This window comes from Ambystoma mexicanum, chromosome 3q (assembly GCF_040938575.1).
Source record: "Ambystoma mexicanum isolate Mex_15411 chromosome 3q, UKY_AmexF1_1, whole genome shotgun sequence".
NCBI classification, from domain to species: Eukaryota; Metazoa; Chordata; class Amphibia; order Caudata; family Ambystomatidae; genus Ambystoma; species Ambystoma mexicanum.
In genome coordinates this window covers 694,442,190-694,455,313 of record NC_090926.1, presented here as the reverse complement: position 1 = coordinate 694,455,313, position 13,124 = coordinate 694,442,190, and positions in this window count along the sequence as shown.

Sequence of the window (13,124 nt, the reverse complement as noted above, 5' to 3'; positions counted from 1 at the left end):
TGACCCTCTCCCATCAGTCCCCCTGTGATGTGTGTGTGTGCCCCACCTCCCCCAGCTCCCCTGTGATGCGTGTAAGCGCCCCTCCCCCCTCAGTCCCCCTGTGATACGTGTGTGTGCCCCCCTCAGTCCCCGTGATGCATGTGTGTCCTCCTCTCCCCTCAGTCCCCCCTGATGCGGGTGTGTACCCTCACCCCCTCAGTGCCCACGGGATGCTGTTTCTGCCCTCCTCCTGCCCCTTGAGTAGCTGTTTGTGCCCCCCCCTATGGTCCCATGCTTTTCCTCTGTGCCCCCCCTCCTGCAGGAGCATTTTGTTCACTGCCACCGTCTTGTTGGCCAATACTGGATTTATGACTTATTTGGACTCATGAACACATGTTGCTGCACCCTCTTCAACTTCTTGATGAACTTCCACTTCATCTGGTATTCACGGTCTCCATGAATCATGCTGTGACCTTCCTCTTCTTTATTCCTGGTTTCCATTTGTTTGTTCTCTTGTAACATTGTGTGTCATTTCTGATCCCTGCAATTGCATTCACTCTCCTCTTTTGTTTCTCCACCTCTTCTCCAACCTCCTATCTAGTTCCCCATTTTTGTCCTTTCGCCCCACTCCCCCACTCGCCCCTGGTCCCCCATTGGCTCTGATTTGTGTTCTTCTCCACCCTCACCCCTTATCCCTCCTCCCCTCCCCTTCTCTTGTTAAATTCCAGCACTACCTCAATTGCCGTCAGGCATAGTAATTGTAGGCGCCTGTCTGTCTCATCCACCTGACCTCTCCTCCTCCCCTCCCTCGCCCTCCCCTCTCCTCCTCTTGTTAAATTCCAGCACTACCCCAACTGCTGACTGTCATAGTAATTGTAGCCGCGTGTATTTGTCATCCACCTGCCCTCTCCTCCTCCCCACCCCTCCCCTCCTCTTGTTAAATTCCGGCACTACCCCAATTGCCATCAGGCATAGTAATTGTAGCTCTCTGTCATTCTCATCCACCTGCCCTCTCCTCCTCCCCACCCCGCCCCTCCTCTTGTTAAATTCCGGCACTACCTCAATTGCCATCAAGCATAGTAATTGTAGCCACCTGTATTTTTCATCCACCTGCCCTCTCCTCCTCCCCCATCCCACCCCTCCCCTCCTCTTGTTAAATTCCGTCACTTCCTCAATTGCCGTCCGGCATAGTAATTGTAGCCGCCTGTCTTTCTCATCCTCCTGCCCTCTCCTCTTCCCCACCCCTCCCCTCCTCTTGTTAAGTTCCAGCACTACCTCAATTGCTGTCAGGTTAGTAACTTTAGCCGCCTGTCTTTCTCATCCACCTGCCCTCTCCTCTTCCCCACCCTTCCCTTCCCCTCCACTTGCTAAATTCCTGCACTACCTCAATTGCCATCCGGCGTAGTAATTATAGCCACCTGTCTTTCTCATCCACCTACCCTTTCCTCCTCCCCTCCCTATTACTGCTTATTAGCATTTACTCTATCATTTGTCTAATGACCTTTGTGATATCAGCTTGTTTGTCTCTCCCCCTTCCCTCCTGACTTCTCCTCCCACTTCCCCCTCCAGCTCTATTCTGAATCGTCATCAGACCTAGTAAGTTAGTTTCTTGTGTTATTCCTCTCATTCTCCCTCACTCCATACCAACCCACCCATCCCCCCTCCTCTTGTTAATTTTCCGGCACTACATCAATTGGCGTCAGGCATAGTAATGTAACCGCTTGTTTTGTCTCATTTTTCCTCCCCCGCCTGCCTTATTGTTCCTTGCACTTGCACTATCTGAAATGTCGCCAGGCTGATTAAGATAGTTTTTTTTAACATTCTGAATTGTTTCAAGAACTTGTAAGAATGTAACTGTATTCTCCCATGTTCCCTCCCTCCTCGAAGCGCTATGAAACTCATTGTGTATATAGGCGCTATACAAATAAACAATCAATTAAATTCAATTAAATTCAATTCAAAGCCTTTATCTGGCAAACCTGTGAAGTTAAAGATGGGTTGGTGGTCACTAGTTAAAGGCATGGTCTAGTAAAAATGTTTATTGTCCCAACGGGTCGGCCATGTTTTTTTAAGCCTAAGTGGCTCGATTTTAGAAAACTTTCCTATGGACCTTACCCGAGTTTTCGTCCATTAAACGCACGCGAAAACAAGCACCAGGGAGCCGCCATTTTCTGATAATCCTATCTTTTCCCCGATCGCCCTGGCGGACCTGCTTTTGCGGCACTAAATCAATTCCCCCGCCCCTGAGCCTGACATTATCAAAACATTCATATTCCCCGCCTCTCCCCGTGATGTTACTGTGCTGCGTAGGCAAACGCGCCCAGTCGTCTTCTGCGCGACTTCACATAGAACCCGGAAACCAACACAGATCAACTCACAACACAGCGCGCCACAATTCGGAATATGAAACTGTACTTTACAATGAAACAGCAACACGGTACATTTGGTAAAGTTCATTTATTTGACATTAAATGTTTAGAGAATATTTAGCAATTGCCATATGAACTCCGGAAGCCATTTATTTTCTTTTATCTGTATCCGCAATAAATAACTGTTCCGTTTCATCTTGAGTCACGCAGTGTTCCTTTATGGTACACAGGGTGTTCATTTTCGTAAAATAAATCACTTTGGAAGCACAGTGAACCGCAAGGCTGTTCCATCAAATAGGCACTAGTCCAGCCTAAAGGTTGTTATGTTGCTTCTAGCCACTAGTACAGCGTAAGGGCATGTGGGCCCTTGGCGATCGGCCCATAATATGGTGATCGTGCTCCAGTTGTTGACACGAAGCTGCAGGTGTCTGCTGAAGAATCCATCCGCCGGTGTCTCAAACAGATGGCAGTGGCAGAAAGGGATCAAATACCTGTTATGAAAACAAAAAAATGATAATTAGTCTCACTAGCCGAACTTCATTAATATTACTCATTTTATTTATTACGGCCGATCAGAAACTATTTGCTTGCAAGGATAGTTCAATGGAGTATGTTCGTCTATAAAATCAATGCGAAAAGTAACGAGATAAATCGAGGCAAACACACAATGATAAACGACAGTTAGTCTACATGCGTGAGGAATGATATGATATATGATATGGCATTTTTAACACGCCTATACTCGTGTTTCTAGGCGTGACGAGGCAGGTGGGGAACAAGGGCAGACAGACAACGTTCCTACTAGGCCAGGTGTCTTTCTGATCGCGCATGGGGAAGGGCTGTACATGGTTAGTTGAATACAAATTAAACAATAGGGCCAGCTGGTGGCAAGTGCAAGGTAAATGCCGGGAGAAGGGGCTGAAGGATACAGAGACAGTCCCGTAGTGCAGGTAGGCAGTGCAGAAAAAAGTGGCTGGGCCAAGGACCGAGATCGGTGAGACCAGTGGACCTGCATGCCCATGTGCCCACTACGAACACGTTTTACTTGCTTTTCCTAGCTCTTCATTCATTCATTTATTCATGCATCCATTCATTAAATCTTCATTCCGGTATAAAAGCGTGTAAAGATTTACTTACATTATATTTGAAATTTCCATTGTGTCTCTTCGTAATGCAGTCTGTAAAACGGACCGTGCTCTTGACAACGATTTTTCGTATACTGAACTAAACTGAAACTCTAGTTTCTGAATTTTCTGCCTTATCGTCTCTTACGTTATTCCGCACTCCCTTCAAATGTAGTTCTTTCGGCATGGTCCCTGTCTCAAGGTCAAAAAACAATAGACCCTTATACTTCCAGTGCGACTTGTGGGCCTCATCTGGGCGCTGTCCTTCGCATTCTTTATTTGCAACATCACGTAGTATAGGCATCTATGAGAACTTGAAGTTTAGAATCCGTCTATGTAGTGCGCCTCAATGTGCAAATGGGAACTGGCTTCTCTCCCAAATGCCACGGCCCGCTTGGCTGGCGCGTTCTAAGTGCCCCAATTTTGTCACCGTTGTCTGCGAGCTTTGCAGCCCAAATTGAGACATTTAATTATTGGCGGAAGGTCAGGGAAAGTATAAAGTACCACAGGAGTTGAGTTAAAAGTGAGATTTATTGTTTGTTTGTTTGTTTGTTTTATTATTTGCAATACGCAAGCCTCCCCTCCGTTAACAGTGCGCAGCATTTACATTTACATGAGATGAGACATGAGAAAAATATATACATACACATATGTGAGGTGAATAGAGAGAATTCAAAGATGACACCCAGCTTGTTCGCCACCCATGATGGTGAAGTTAGGGGTTAGGTTTACAGGTACACTGTACAATAACATTTATTTACAAAAAGACAATCGTATTGCAATTATTTAAACCGGGATTTGTACTTCACAATCAGCTGTGCATCGGGTGGGCATGGCACAGTCGCAATGTTTGGTGGCAATGGATCACTACTCTGTACAGAAACGTCCAAAATTCCATATCTGTGCTTCTCTAACAAAGCAACAATAAGGCCTTTCACAAAGTCGAACTGCATTTCATCATAGACTGGTTTGATCACCCATTGCTTACTTCGTTTTGAAAACACCTTAGTGTAGCGAGGCATCCTTACTTTACCCCTAGTCCTAGATTGTTCACGTCCGACATTGCTGTTATGGGCCAAGACCGCTAGTAGAGTGCGATGTTTCATGCCCCGAAAGCTAAAATGCAAGCGCTTTGGCCTGTACTTTAGGCACATATTGTGGAACACCTCCAAATCTCCTGTGTGACAGAATTCTGTCAGTCCTCTCAAATCTCTTGATAGAGTTTTGTCGAAAACAATCTTCTCAATGGCTTTGTGTGTCGGTGAAGATGGAATCAACCACTTCTTCTTCCGTGCCTCCTCTGGGGACAAAGGGCCATGTTCACATTGGTGGAAATGTTAATTTGCTGTCCAGCGGTGAACGTTGGTACAGTGGTGCATCAGTGACCGCCATTTTTCAAGTAGTATTTCCACTGAGCCCTCACAAGTTTTTGAGCTCCACCAAAGATGGTTGGTGATAGAATGTGACCACTGCAAAATACTTTCAAAACCTTTTTTTTTTCCTGCAGCCGAGATTTTCTTATTGATAGATTTAGCAAGATGCCATACGTCAAATTGATGTTTAATATGTGGGAACTGCTCTCTCATTGTCTTGGCAATTGAAACGTGTCTATCCGTGGCTATGAGGTCGATGTGCAGCCCCCTCGATTGTAGATGTTCCACTGATTTTATAAATCCTAGTTTCTCCATGGCCACTGAGGATGTACATTGTGTTACCTGCACGACCTCCGAACTCACAATTTTCTTACTATCCATGTTCTGAAAGTGGTAGGTGCAGTACTTGGCAGAAAATCCAGGGCTATCGCACTGTCCATCGCCGGCTAGCCTGAATCATTTGCCTTTGAATGTACTTGCTAGAGACAATTGTTCAATTTTCCAAGCATCACTAATGGCCGGAAATAGATAATCACGTTGGTATGTGTAGTACAGCGCTTTAGAAATGAAATGGAGTCCCACAAACTGAAAGAAAGCCTCTAACTTTCTAAAACTGGAGCCACTAAAAAGTGATGCAGCTGCACACAGTAGATTGCCTGCTGGCATTTTCCCCAGCATTGGTTGTGCAGACCATGAGAACCTATGATTTAATCTACAGGCGGCATTTATTTTGACGTTACTGCCTTTTATTTGATGAGTCACATTAATCAATGGCTTCCCACATACATTCCCTCTAATGGAACGCACACATTTCAGCATACTTATAATTTACATCAAACAACTGTCGAATACAATGTATTTGCTCTCTTTCATTAGACTGTCATCCTGCGTCAACGTTGTTTCGGCCTGTGACGTTGTGGAGACTTCAACACATTGGAAAGTAATATCGCTGCTATCAAGTTCTGATGCGTCTATGGATGCTGCGGCTGGTTCATTCTCTCTCATTTCAACATCTGCTACTTCAACATTGATGGGAGAACACAACAATGTCGACATGTTTTTTGGTGGCAAATTTTTGGCGGGTGTAGATTGTGTAAATTGATCTGCAACTACTTCAGAGCTATCTTCAATACATTCAATAACATCTTCTTGTGGTGGTCCGGTCGCACTGTAGCTATGGTCCAATGCAACTTTGCTGTAGTCTCCAAACACAGTTAATTCATGTTCTGGCCATTGCGCATGAACATCTCGAGCCTGAACACGCCTCGCCTCAATTAATAGTTCCTCCATAGTGTACATGGTCTGGCAAGCCACATCTCTCATTCGCTTCACTGTTTGTGTGTGTATAGTTCTGACGCCCACGGGTAACTGGAGGAGAGATTGGAAAAGGGATGTTCAGTTTAAACACAAGATGGAGTGTAGTAGAATTGACTGGAAAAAAACATAAAATAGTCCCCACCACAAAAAAATGTTTTAAGTTATTAACTGTTTGTAACTAACCTTTTTTTGTTTTTTTTTCTTTGCAACTTTTTGGACTCGACCTTCAACATCAGCACGCTGTAGCTCCGATTCGTTTCCGCATGTCCTCCCTTCCTCTTGCGCTGAAAGGACTATATTTTCTGTATCCGCATAGACAGCACGGAATGAGGCACCATCTTCTCCCTGAAACATAATACTTTCATTACTGTGTATCAAAATATTGTTAGCATAAAACACACGTGAGGACGAACACACAGGTACATCTCAATAGCCAAATACCATTTAAACATTGTGTGCAACAATCAAAGGACAAGTATTCGACCAGTGATGATCTATTTCGATGGAACTGTCAGTATCCATACCTCTGGCTCTGCATGGACTGCCATGAATGGTTGTATTGGAGAGGAGGCATACGCATCTCCCTGAAACACAGTACTTGCATTAGTATGCTTTTCAATATTGGAAACACAACACACACTTGGGGTCGACGGCACAGGTACATATAAAGAGATAACCGCAAATGATGCATTGTCCAAAAGAATGAAGGAAAATCCAAATATGATCACATTTCATCGACTTATTTCAACGATTCCTTTACATCTGCATCATCTAAATGAGATGTTGTGATTGTGGTGGAAGCTCCGTCGTCTCCCTGAAACACAGCACTTGGATTAGTAAGGTTTTCAATATTGGAAACATAACACACACTTGTGGTCGAACGCACAGGTACATATAAGGAGATAACCGCGAAAGATGCATTGTCCAAAAGAATGAAGGAAAATCCAAATATGATCACATTTCATCGACTTATTTCAACGATTCCTTTACATCTGCATCATCTAAATGAGATGTTTTGATTGTGGTGGAAGCTCTGTCGTCTCCCTGAAACACAGCACTTGCGTTAATAGGGAAGAAAGTATAGCAAATGGAATCACGTTATACGATCACGCATGATGGAGCTGTCATTATCCATACCTCGTGCTGCTGAAGAATATCTATGGATGTTGCAAATGTAGTGCGCACTTCCGAAAGCTGTTGCGCCGATTCGTATACTTGAATGTCAGGCTCTGCATCAAGTGCAGGGGTTGACGCTCCATCAACTGCCTGAAACATAGTACTTGCATTAGTGAGGATTACAATTGCGAAAACATAAAATACACCTGGGGTCGACAGCACAGGTACATATCAATGGCTAACCACGAATGAAACATTGTGTAGAACAATCAAACGACAAGAATTCCAGCTCTGATGATGACGCTCGATGGAGCTGTCAGTATCCATACCTCCTGCTGGTGAGGAACATCTAGAAACGTTGTAGATGTGGCGGACGCTTCAGCATCTCCCTGAAAGACAGTACTTGCATTAGTATGGATAACACTAATTATAACTGAAAACAAACACCAGTGGACGATAACTAAGGTGTATATTAATTGGAAAGCAGTAACCAAACATTCTGTAAAATAATTACACGATAGAATAAAACTATTACTTGACATGCATAAAACAAGTCTGTAGCGGATTAGCCTAGTAAGATTACCTGATACGCGCTAGAAGTGGTTGATAACTGCGACCACGTCAAGGATGTAGAATGTTCTTGGTTCAGATTCAAGGGATAGTCAAGAAGTTGTAAAGGCCAATTAATGATTGATAATGAAATGCCAATATTAAAAATAGCCATGTAAGCCGACAGAATACTTGGAAAATGCTCAATACAGCACAGTTCCCTCTCCCCATATATATATATACATTGCGTTTGTAGGTCATGAAATCGAAAAAGAATATATTGATAAATGTCATTATTCAAAAAAGTATACACTCATATCAATATCGAAATTATTACAAGGGATAGAACACCTACAATATCTATTAATCCATTCGGCTACACACTACCGCAAGGCCTAAAGCTAAATCCGGACACTTGACTCACCGGTGGCGGAATGTGGACCAATAGAGTGGGAATAGCGTTTTTGCGCAATTTCCGTGTCGTTCGCCGTTTATTCTTCTTTGTTACCCAAGAAGTTGTGTACATGTCCAAGGAAAAGTGCCGGCTGCAGATGCGGTATCGATCACCCCTCTTGTCCTCTAAGACTTGTTGGACTCTACTTTCCAGCTCATCCAGTGGATATCCGCAATGTCTGACCCATTCTCTTATTCGATCAACAGTTTTCGGGAATACATGCATTGTAGTTCCTTCAGATTTTGCATGGGTCTTCGAAGGGCAACCGCTAATCGAACAGGTAGGCATTGTTGATGAATCTGAAAAGTAAATATCGACATTATTATACAATCTTCAAGAGTAAAGATTTGATACAAAAGTAAATGAATCATAAAATGATCAATGCAAGGTTTGTTTTGGTCGCAGGAACTATACCAGTTCATTATGTGCTGCTTAGTATTTGCATAAGTTGCAGAAATGTATAATTGATGTGACTGAAATCTGAACATGTGACTCGTCCCTTGGATGTTCTGTCTTGCACAAGAAGGCAACATGCTAACATTATTGACTGGACCCCCGAAGGATGTAATTCAATCACAATAGTCACAGATGAAAATAAATAGATCTATTGATAGCATAGCAATGGAAACTGAAGTCAATACCAATGAGACCAATGAACATAGCACTATTTTGTACTCTACTGGAAAATAGATAGAAATTTAAAAATCTGCGAAATATAACCAGGATACATGGCCTTACCTTGACCAACAAACAGTTGGGTTCAGCAAGCAGAGCAGTATGTTGCGGGAGAATAGGTGGATGGCCACAGGTAGCGCACTGATGGGTATGCTCGAAGCGGTCGGTCACAGAGTTCACGGATAGCACGACGACAAGCAGATTAGCATAGATCTCAGTGGTTCCCAGGTAGCACGTTCAAGAGTTGACTTGCAAAGCACAAAGATGTTCTCATGAGACATATCGAGTGGTTTTTAAAGTATTAGAAACTGGGGTGTGTTTGTGAATGAATGACGTATGTATGTCGTGGTATTAGGGGGGCGGCCTGCCTCAGGGGAGGCCTGCCTGGAGACACGGGGTCTGAGGAGGCCATGTGACCGATGGCCCCTTGGCGTGGGACACCTTTTGAAGTGTACATGCAGTTTGGCACCTTGGCCTTTCGCGCCCCGGACAGCCCCCCATGCCAGCGCTCATCCCCGGGTGTGAACCGCCTTTGATAGAGGGGGGTGGGATGGATGGCCCTGGGGCGTGCAGATAAGGCACAGGAAGACTGCTGAATGGAGACACACTTATGTGGATTGCAGGGGGGCGGCCTGCCTCAGGGGAGGCCTGCCTGGAGACACGGGGTCTGAGGAGGCCATGTGACCGATGGCCCCTTGGCGTGGGACACCTTTTGAAGTGTACATGCATTGGCACCTTGGCCTTTCGCGCCCCGGACAGCCCCCCATGCCAGCGCGCATCCACCGGCGCGAACCGCCTTTATATCAATATACAGTATATCGCCTTTATATCAATGATAGTATATCGTTGCTTATCAATAACAAATGCTACATACCGGAGATTCTTGTGAGCACAGACCAACACTTCAACCGGTGTATTATAGTTGCCAAGACCCTAGGGCCTGTATAATCCAATGGTAATTGTTAGTATAGATATATGTGTGACTTTTATAGAGACATAACCTACTGAAAGACTTTGAACAAGTGTTATTTAGTGCATGCATTATCGAGAATATGTTATGTTAGCTTAGATAGATAGTGACCACCCTGCACAGGTGTCTGACGTCCATCCTTGAATGGAGACACACTTGATTCATTTAAAAAATCGAGACAAACGTTGTTAAAATATATGTGGTGTTTTATTTTGTATCTTATTTTCATGACACAAAAATAGAAGACTTTAAAGATTATACAGGTCAGGTTGCAGCACAGCGAGAGAAAATCCCCTGTACTGACCGCTGTCACTCGGGAACGTTTCTCTAATGGCACGAACGGCACAGGCGGGTATCACTCTTCGAACGCGGTGTCCAAGCCTCCCGTGAAGCCACCATGTAAAGGAACGATAGGCCACCAGCCTGTACCACCTGTGAAAAGGATTGAAACAAACTGTTTTTAAATGACCCAGATAAGTTTAATAAACGTTTGTTGTCAATGACAATTCTTGTAACTAATGGCATTTTACACGGACAAATGCTATCTAGACAATGCACACTATTGAATGACTTACATGCGTTACAATGATATGTAGATGTAATTTTGGATATAGTAGAAGAACATGAAATAGGAGTGGCATGACAAGCAGAGTATACTTACTCGTTACTCGGATTACAAGGACGAACAGTTGCTCGAAGTTCGTGCATAAGCACCATCATTATTCTCAACACGGCCCGTGTGAGGCAGGCTGCCCTGAAGTCTGGCAGCTCGGTGATGCATTGCGGTCGTGGCTCGCCTTCCGAAATGTAGGCCAGGCATCCCGAGTTTTCTCGGCAGCAGCAGTTCTCGTCCTCAGTTGGCATTAGCTCGCACCGATTGCATGTGCACCAGGTGGAGACGCCGTCCATTCGACTAGGCCCAGGCTCTTCATCTGTTGATTCGTCCTGCCAACTGCCGTCCGAATCCCCATAGTTTTCGCGTGCTTCCCTTTCCAGTAGTTCCTCCTCGGTATACTCGGGCTCGTACGTGTAGGGCATTATTGTAGCCATTGTGTGTTAAACAAACTAAAATAATTTATAGCGGTGGTACTGGTATCTGTTCGCACGGGCTACAAGCGGCGAAGGTAGCTGACCAGAGCACTGAAACGAGTCACAGAATACTCAAAGTAACACAGAGAAAGGAATGGAATCGAAAATCGGCTGCTGTGTGTTGTGAAACGGTCTGTTTATACTTATTGAGGAGAGAGGCGTCCTGCCATTTCCATGGCGACACGTCATTAGCTGAAGCGCAGCGAATGTTGACACGAGACGTGCTTTGGCGTTGGGAAATGGGCGGTACGAGTCTGCTGATGACAGGCTCAGGGGCGGGGGAATTGATTTAGTGCCGCAAAAGCAGGTCTGCCAGGGCGATCGGGGAAAAGATAGGATTATCAGAAAATGGCAGCTCCCTGGTGCTTGTTTTCGCGTGCGTTTAATGGACGAAAACTCGGGTAAGGTCCATAGGAAAGTTTTCTAAAATCGAGCCACTTAGGCTTAAAAAAACATGGCCGACCCGGTGGGACAATAAAAAATTTTACTAGACCATGCCTTTAACTGTGTAGGCTGTTAAATGGGCATATAACTTTAAAGAAGGTTGAGTTTATGTATATTTTCAGTCCACTAGGCCTGCTTACTGGCTCAGGGATGTGTCTGGACTAAGGAGGGCAGGGACTACTGTTAAAGCAAGCACATAGCTCTAAGTTATTCAGAAACCTCTTTCCCAATGTGACATGTATTACTTTTTTTACAGTAATGTGACAAAGAAGAATCATCAACAGTGCTCAGGTATGCTCAGCTCATAGTATCCATGGATAGGCGGTAGATATTCTACAATAATGCCCCTCGCACAAACCATCTGTCAAACTATGTACTGTCTGCAGGCAGCTGATATTGCTGATAAATCTAGATGGGAGGTGGAGCTGGCTACAAAAGTATCCACAGAGGACCATTGCATGCAAACTCACTGGGAAGGTGTCTGCTGCCATGTGGTTCTGATTAATTCACTATAATATAAACATTACATCACAGCACTCTTTTCTTCACACATTATTCCCTATGCCCTGGGTGCCATAGTACAGGTGCAAAAGTATTATATCATATGTGGGATTGTCCTGAAGTGCGAGATGTGTGTAATAATGCTGATCTGGCTGTGACGAAATGACTGCTCCCCTGCAGGTAGCATGGAACAAGGGCAGGCTATACTCTTTAGGAGGGATGTGAGCTGGCACAGAAACAGACAAGACAGCAAGAGTACTGTGGTACCTAAATAATTTTAAATAAAGATTACACATAGGATACTTTAATTAAACAAATGATTCAGGCACACTAATCAAAAACTCTACAACCCACTCCTGTAAAAGAAGACACAGAATGTACAGACTTTGTAAAGAAAAGAAACACTCTAGGCCTGTAGACAGGAGTGCACAGGGAAACATTCCCACAGCAATTTCACTTCACTTGAGATGTGATTCAGTTCTTCAGTGGCAATCAGCTCAAAAACACTGGAGCGCATGCCGATGTGCCAAACCAGCACTTTGATGACTGAATAGTAGTTTGTGTCAAAGGCAGCTCCAGATGCGTGCAGTGGCTCAAAAAGTGCCTTGAGACTGTAAGGCAGACCTTCAAATGACCAGACACAAGAAAAACAATCCTTTGAGGAAAAAAGCCTGTTGTACCTTCTTGCAAGGAACACAAGTTTTATTTTGTAAGGAAAAAGGTGACAGATCATTATACACCACATCATCGTCACTCGTGGCACACACAGTATACAGTAGTCGTCATCCACCCTCCACCCCCTATGTACATGCTACCATTCCCATATAGTACCTCGACTGACTGGTCATATCTAATCTACTCCAGCCCCCTGACACATGGTCTTCTACTCCGCCACCTCGGGGTCTACTTTCATAATTGGCGGCCTTTGTGAATATCACCCTCCCCAGGGGCGTAGTCATGTGGTGTGCATCTGCTCATTGACATGAGTTCAATGGAAACATCCAAGGACAAATTGGCACTCTGGAATAAAGAAGCACTTTTCATGGTCCCAGACATGCAGGCGCCCAATCATGCCTCCACGGCACAGAACTGAATTTGTTGGCATCACCCCTTCCACATCGTAGTACAAATCACAAGCCAGCTCACCCCTTATTGCCCCTTGTC